The following is a 6,102-nucleotide window of genomic DNA, read 5'->3' as shown; positions in this document are numbered from 1 at the left end:
AAATGTACAGCTTAAAGCTCTGTCCATATATATATGCATATAACATATATAATTTTGTATAACTAATAGCTATAAATAAATGTTTCAAATGTTTCTCTCTCTCTCTCTCTCTCTCTCTCTCTCTCTCTCTCTCTCTCTCTCTCTCTCTCTCTCTCTCTCTCTCTCTCTCTCTCTCTCCCCACTCACTCACTCACTCACTCACTCACTCATGTACTTACTCCACTCACGCACTCACTCTGAGGACATGAATGAACCCACAAACCTCTGGTCCAGGAGTCACAGCTGTCAGCAGAACAACTTGGAGCATCCACCCTTCCTGCCACCAGTGGTCGGAGACTCACTCTTCACCACACGGTGTGCATGTCGGCAAGGCACTACATCGGACTCCACTACAACCTCCACAACCTCTACGGACTGTCAGAGACGAGTGCCACCAATGCATAAGTCTATGATGCTCAGAGTTTTAGGTGCAGGGAGGGATATGCTGACAGTAAGTTTGTGGTATGCATTCAGTATGGGTACAGTACATTAGTGATGTGCTTGCAGTAAGTTTGTGGTGTGCATTTAGTATCGTTACAATGTATTAATGATATACCCAAGTCATTGGCAAGAGGAAATACAGATGAAGGAAGGCTGTTTTTCTTTCAGAGTTTACCAGCCAAAGGGATGAAAGAATGAAGATGCTGGCTGGCTGACTCCTGCATAAGGGATTAGGGCAGCATAGGGATGAGCCAGTGTTTAAAATGATGGATGGTAGGGGTTGAGGCATGCAGCTACCAAGTTCAGGAGTGCCCGCCAGTCCTCTTTCTTATAACATATCAATACTTTCATTTAGTATCTATCAATATGGCCATTACTTGTTGCCAGACCCCTGCAGGGTGTGGGAGCCAGGCGGCCATTCATCACTTCCCGCTCGTCCTTCCCCGGCCAGGGCCACTACGGGGGCCACTGGACGGGCCACGTGTGCTCCCACTGCTTCAACATGTGGCACTCCACCGCAGGTCAGTGCTGCTGGAATTTATTTATTAATTTATCAATTTATCTATTTATTTTGTTTTATTATTATTATTATTATTATTATTATTATTATTATTATTATTATTATTATTATTTTTTTTTTTTACATCCTGGCCTACAGTTGGTAGGCCTTCTTTAGGGGCCTGGTGGTCGGCCCGAGCCCGTCATGGCGCAGGGCAGGTGAGTATTTACAGTGATGCCATCTGTTCTGAGCGGGCAATGGGCCACGTTATTTAGAGATTCCAGCGCCCAAACACACACGTGACGTGACTTTTGTAGGAGTTGTGGGCCTTTCCGTAGGTAGTTTTGTGACCCTGGTGGCAGTTTGACAAGGCTTCTGTGCCATGAACTCTAATTACCACTCCTGAGAATGCATTTTACCTCTCTCTTTGCCTTAAGAAATAGCTGGTGTGTGAGGGTCAGTAGTGTGTAAGAATCCCAGGCAAAGCATTCCCCTATCAAGATTATTCTTTGGTGACATGCAGCTGTGCCCTCTCCTCTACAGCAAACACCCTTGCTCTGTCCTTATCGCAAGTTCTTACCTGAAAACTTCTCATCCCATCTCTCAAAAACTTAATGTCTTCTTCTGGCACCTTGGCCCAGCCTGCCACACGACTATTGTCCACTCAGGAAGGGACGGTCCACCACACAGCCTGATATCATGAGGACACTGTGAAGAGAACACTTAATATAACATGAGTGCATTGATGTATGGCAGAATTGTTACAATTTTTAAAGGCTGAATTTAGATTAACTTTTACATGGATGATATATTTTTGAAGTTCATATTATCAATTTTTCACCTTCTCTTCCTCCTCCTCTTCTTCCTCCATGTGCATACTGTTTTTCACTCCAGTGTAATTGTGTGTTTGTGTGTGAGTGTGTGTGTGTGTGTGTGTGTGTGAGAGAGAGAGAGAGAAAGAGAGAGAGAGATTCTATGTCATCAACACCCAAAATGAGGCGCTGTAAGTCAGCCTATGGTCCTAAGCATATCAGGCTCCCACTGTTACTATTCCCCAAGGCCACAGAGAAGGCTAACCGTGTTTTCCTGGGTGGTGTTTTCCCGTTCAGGGTGCAGCAGCCGTGTGAAACTATCGGCAACACCACCCTGCATCTCTGTTTGTCTGTATCTCTGTGTCCCTGTCTTCCTAAATGTATCAGGCTCCCACTGCACCTATTTCCCAAGCCCACAGGGAAGAGTAACTGGGTTGTCTTGGGTGTTTTCTCCTTCAAGGCACAGAAGCCATGCAAAACTACCGCCAGGCTCAGGAAACCGCCCATGGAAACCCCAACAACCTCTGCGAGAGCCTTTTGAAATAGATGGAGCAAGCCTGTGAGGAGTTTGACAATATGGACCTTAACTTCATCGTCTGCCAACTTGACGCAGCCTTTCACGCAACTTTTCCCTATCCTTTACAATACTCAGCTGCTGCACTCTTCCACATGAAGCATTTACAATCTGTCCTAAATCATCTTCCTAAGTCCCTGTCACCACACTCAAATTCTTCCCTTCCTGTGCTGTCTTCTGTGCCATCATCTCATTGTCACTGCTGTTCAGAACTTGCTAACAGCTGCTTCCTTCCTGCCTTCTGCAGTGCCCAAGGCTTTCTGCTCAAGCTCATTCCTCTGCTATTTAACTTCCTAATGCCTGAGTTAACCAAAATCATCACTTTTTTACATCCCTTTCCCTGGTAAACTCTGAAATACTTGTCCTTCCTTAATTATTTCTGCATTTTGTCCTGACTGCCATTTGCTTCACTCAGTCCTCTCTAAGTCACTGCCATCACACTCATTCTTCTTTAATTCCTATCTTCTATGCCTTAATTTCATAGTCACTGCTGTTCTGAACTTGCTAATAGCTGCCTCCCTCCAGCCACACACACACACATACACACACACACACCACCTTCTTCCTCCTCCCTACCAATTTTGTTGGGACCCAGAATATGGACAAACAGAAGACGACCATAGCAGCACAGTTAATTAAAAGTGACCCCAATCAGAGGCAAATACCGAGTGGAGATATGGAGACAAGAATTGTAAATATGACAGGAGAGGGAAGGAAAGCAATTAGTCAGATATACAAAGTTGTAAACATCTGATAAGCACTAACACTACTGAGAGGTTATGGAAAATACCCAGACCCACATACAGAAAGCAGATACCCAGTAGGCGTGGTCAGGAAGTGTGGATAACCATTCAAGAGGACTCTAACATGTCACGTGCGGTGTGACGAAATGCTATAAGCGAATAACTGAAAAGAGAAGTCACTGTGGGAGTGTCTTAAGAGTGAAATAACAAATAGTAGGAGAAGTAAACAATATAACATAATGAGCGAGCCAATGGTTGTTGACAGGAAGTATTGGCTACTGGTTATGTAGAAAATGAAGGCGTGTCAAAGATGTAGTTCCGCCTCAAGCAAGGAAAAATGTGACCTAGACAACAGTGATATGGGCAGACCGAGCCTTGCACTCGCTTCAAGCAGACTTGCTACTCACTCAGCTGAGAATGGCTGTTGTGATCTTAATCGTGAGTAGAAATTCGAGAATCTAAGAGAAACCGACTGTATTGTCCTGGAGATTATAATGTAGGAGATGTGAAGTAGGATTGTGAGTGGGACAGGATTGTGATTATTTGTTTGCGAAGTAAAGCAAAGGTAGAAAGCACTGGGTGTGGTATAATTTGGTGCTTCCGTGAAATTGTAGTAGATTATACTATAGGAATGTGTTATCAGGATGTGAGGAGAGTATTTAAATATTGTGATGTAAGCAGAGAGATACAAACCACTGCTTGTGGAATGACGAGTGTTATTATTATTGGCAACAACTGAGCACAAATTGTAGTATTATGTTTAAAGACATGTCGTTTGTCATATGTTGTATCCATTGCTGAATATGCCAGTGTTATGATCGTCTGAGCATAGAATATTGCGTAAGGCAATTACTTTCATTTAATTTTAAATAAATGTATATTTTCTTTTTCCCTTGTTTATCCCCGAACACCAGTCTCCAATAACAACTTAAGCCGGATCACGCTACCAGGGATACGAGACGGTGAAATCATTTATGGAGTAATTAATGAGTGATAAAAGAGTTGATTTAATACAAGAAAAGAAGGGTCTAAAACTGGCGGCAGCGGTATAGGGATAAATAGGGACATGTGCTTACAGTGCTTTTGTTTAATTTACTCTGACGAGAAAACGCCTCTTATTTTCATTAAGCTTTGCTCGTTTTAAGTGGCGGAAATAATAGTGACGATTTAATTATATAATTAATGGTTCTTCCGGAGGACATGGACTTTGACGATATGGTAATGGAAACTCTGGCCAACCACTGTTGTTCTGTAGTGCAATGGGTAGCACACGCGACTCAACCGAGAATTCATGAGTTCCTTCCCGGGCGGAGTGGAGAGGGATGGGCAGTCTCTCTCCACCCGCGCCGCGATCCATTCATCAGCGAGAGGGTGTCAGGTGACAGGCAGCGGCAGCATCCCGCCTCTCAGGTTTGTTTGTTTTAGGATTGTTACCCCAGGATGGAGGGGAGCACGGGGCTCTACGCCTCACAGGGTGGCGGTGTGCCGCGGCGGACATGCAGCCACAGAGTGACTTTATAAAGGCCTAACCCGCGTCCCCCAGGTGGGAAGTGTAGAGTATGATCTAGAAAAAATGTGAAATACTAAGAAAAGTGTGAGGTATGGATAAAAAGTCATGAATGAAAAAAAAAAATGAAGCATATGGACAATAGTGTGAAGTATTAAGATAAATGTGTGAAGTAAGAGAATCAGAGGAAGAGGAGGCCAGGGTAGTGCCCCCCTCAGTTAACTACTACAAATAACATTAAATAAACAAATGAAAATAAATAAATAAATAAATAAATATGCACATTTGCAGTGGAAAAAACGGAAAATGAGCGAAGAACAAAACAGGGAGTAACCTTTAATATAATAAGATGAAGGCTATAACGAAGAAGGGAGTAACCTTTAATATAATAAGATGAAGGCCATAACGAACAAGGGAGTAACCTTTATTATAATAAGATGAAGGCTATAACGAACAAGGGAGTAACCTTTATTATAATAAGATGAAGGCTATAACGAACAAGGGAGTAACCTTTATTATAATAAGATGAAGGCCATAACGAAGAAGGGAGTAACCTTTATTATAATAAGATGAAGGCCATAACGAAGAAGGGAGTAACCTTTAATATAATAAGATGAAGGCCATAACGAACAAGGGAGTAACCTTTAATATAATAAGATGAAGGCTATAACGAAGAAGGGAGTAACCTTTATTATAATAAGATGAAGGCCATAACGAAGAAGGGAGTAACCTTTAATATAATAAGATGAAGGCTATAACGAACAAGGGAGTAACCTTTAATATAATAAGATGAAGGCTATAACGAACAAGGGAGTAACCTTTAATATAATAAGATGAAGGCCATAACGAAGAAGGGAGTAACCTTTAATATAATAAGATGAAGGCTCGAACGAACAAGGGAGTAACCTTTAATAGAATAAGATGAAGGCTATAACGAACAAGTGAGTAACCTTTAATATAATAAGATGAAGGCTATAACGAAGAAGGGAGTAACCTTTAATATAATAAGATGAAGGCCATAACGAAGAAGGGAGTAACCTTTAATATAATAAGATGAAGGCTATAACGAAGAAGGGAGTAACCTTTAATATAATAAGATGAAGGCTATAACGAACAAGGGAGTAACCTTTATTATAATAAGATGAAGGCCATAACGAAGAAGGAGTAACCTTTAATATAATAAGATGAAGGCTATAACGAAGAAGGAGTAACCTTTAATATAATAAGATGAAGGCTATAACGAAGAAGGAGTAACCTTTAATATAATAAGATGAAGGCTATAACGAACAAGGAGTAACCTTTAATATAATAAGATGAAGGCCATAACGAACAAGGAGTAACCTTTAATATAATAAGATGAAGGCTATAACGAAGAAGGAGTAACCTTTAATATAATAAGATGAAGGCCATAACGAACAAGGAGTAACCTTTAATATAATAAGATGAAGGCTATAACGAAGAAGGAGTAACCTTTAATATAATAAGAT

At 41.4% G+C, this 6,102-nt stretch overlaps 1 long non-coding RNA gene across 3 annotated transcripts; it reads right to left on the bottom strand.

The window, feature by feature from the left end:
* Positions 1 to 1,144: 1,144 nt before the first annotated feature.
* Positions 1,145 to 5,756, bottom strand: LOC126989890 (uncharacterized). 3 transcript variants are annotated; one of them, XR_007743824.1, is made up of 4 exons: positions 5,566 to 5,756; positions 5,346 to 5,477; positions 5,214 to 5,301; positions 1,145 to 5,037 (listed from the first exon to the last, which is right to left on the bottom strand). It is a non-coding gene; the product is annotated as an uncharacterized LOC126989890 (long non-coding RNA). The 3 variants fall into 3 exon arrangements; XR_007743825.1 differs by having other exon boundaries at positions 5,610 to 5,756; XR_007743826.1 differs by lacking the exon at positions 1,145 to 5,037 and having other exon boundaries at positions 5,114 to 5,257; positions 5,610 to 5,756.
* Positions 5,757 to 6,102: the final 346 nt, after the last annotated feature.

This window comes from Eriocheir sinensis, unplaced genomic scaffold (genome assembly GCF_024679095.1).
Source record: "Eriocheir sinensis breed Jianghai 21 unplaced genomic scaffold, ASM2467909v1 Scaffold1364, whole genome shotgun sequence".
In the NCBI taxonomy this organism is placed as follows: Eukaryota; Metazoa; Arthropoda; class Malacostraca; order Decapoda; family Varunidae; genus Eriocheir; species Eriocheir sinensis.
The sequence above is the reverse complement of the archived record's forward strand: the minus strand, read 5'-3'. Positions and strand labels throughout refer to the sequence as shown.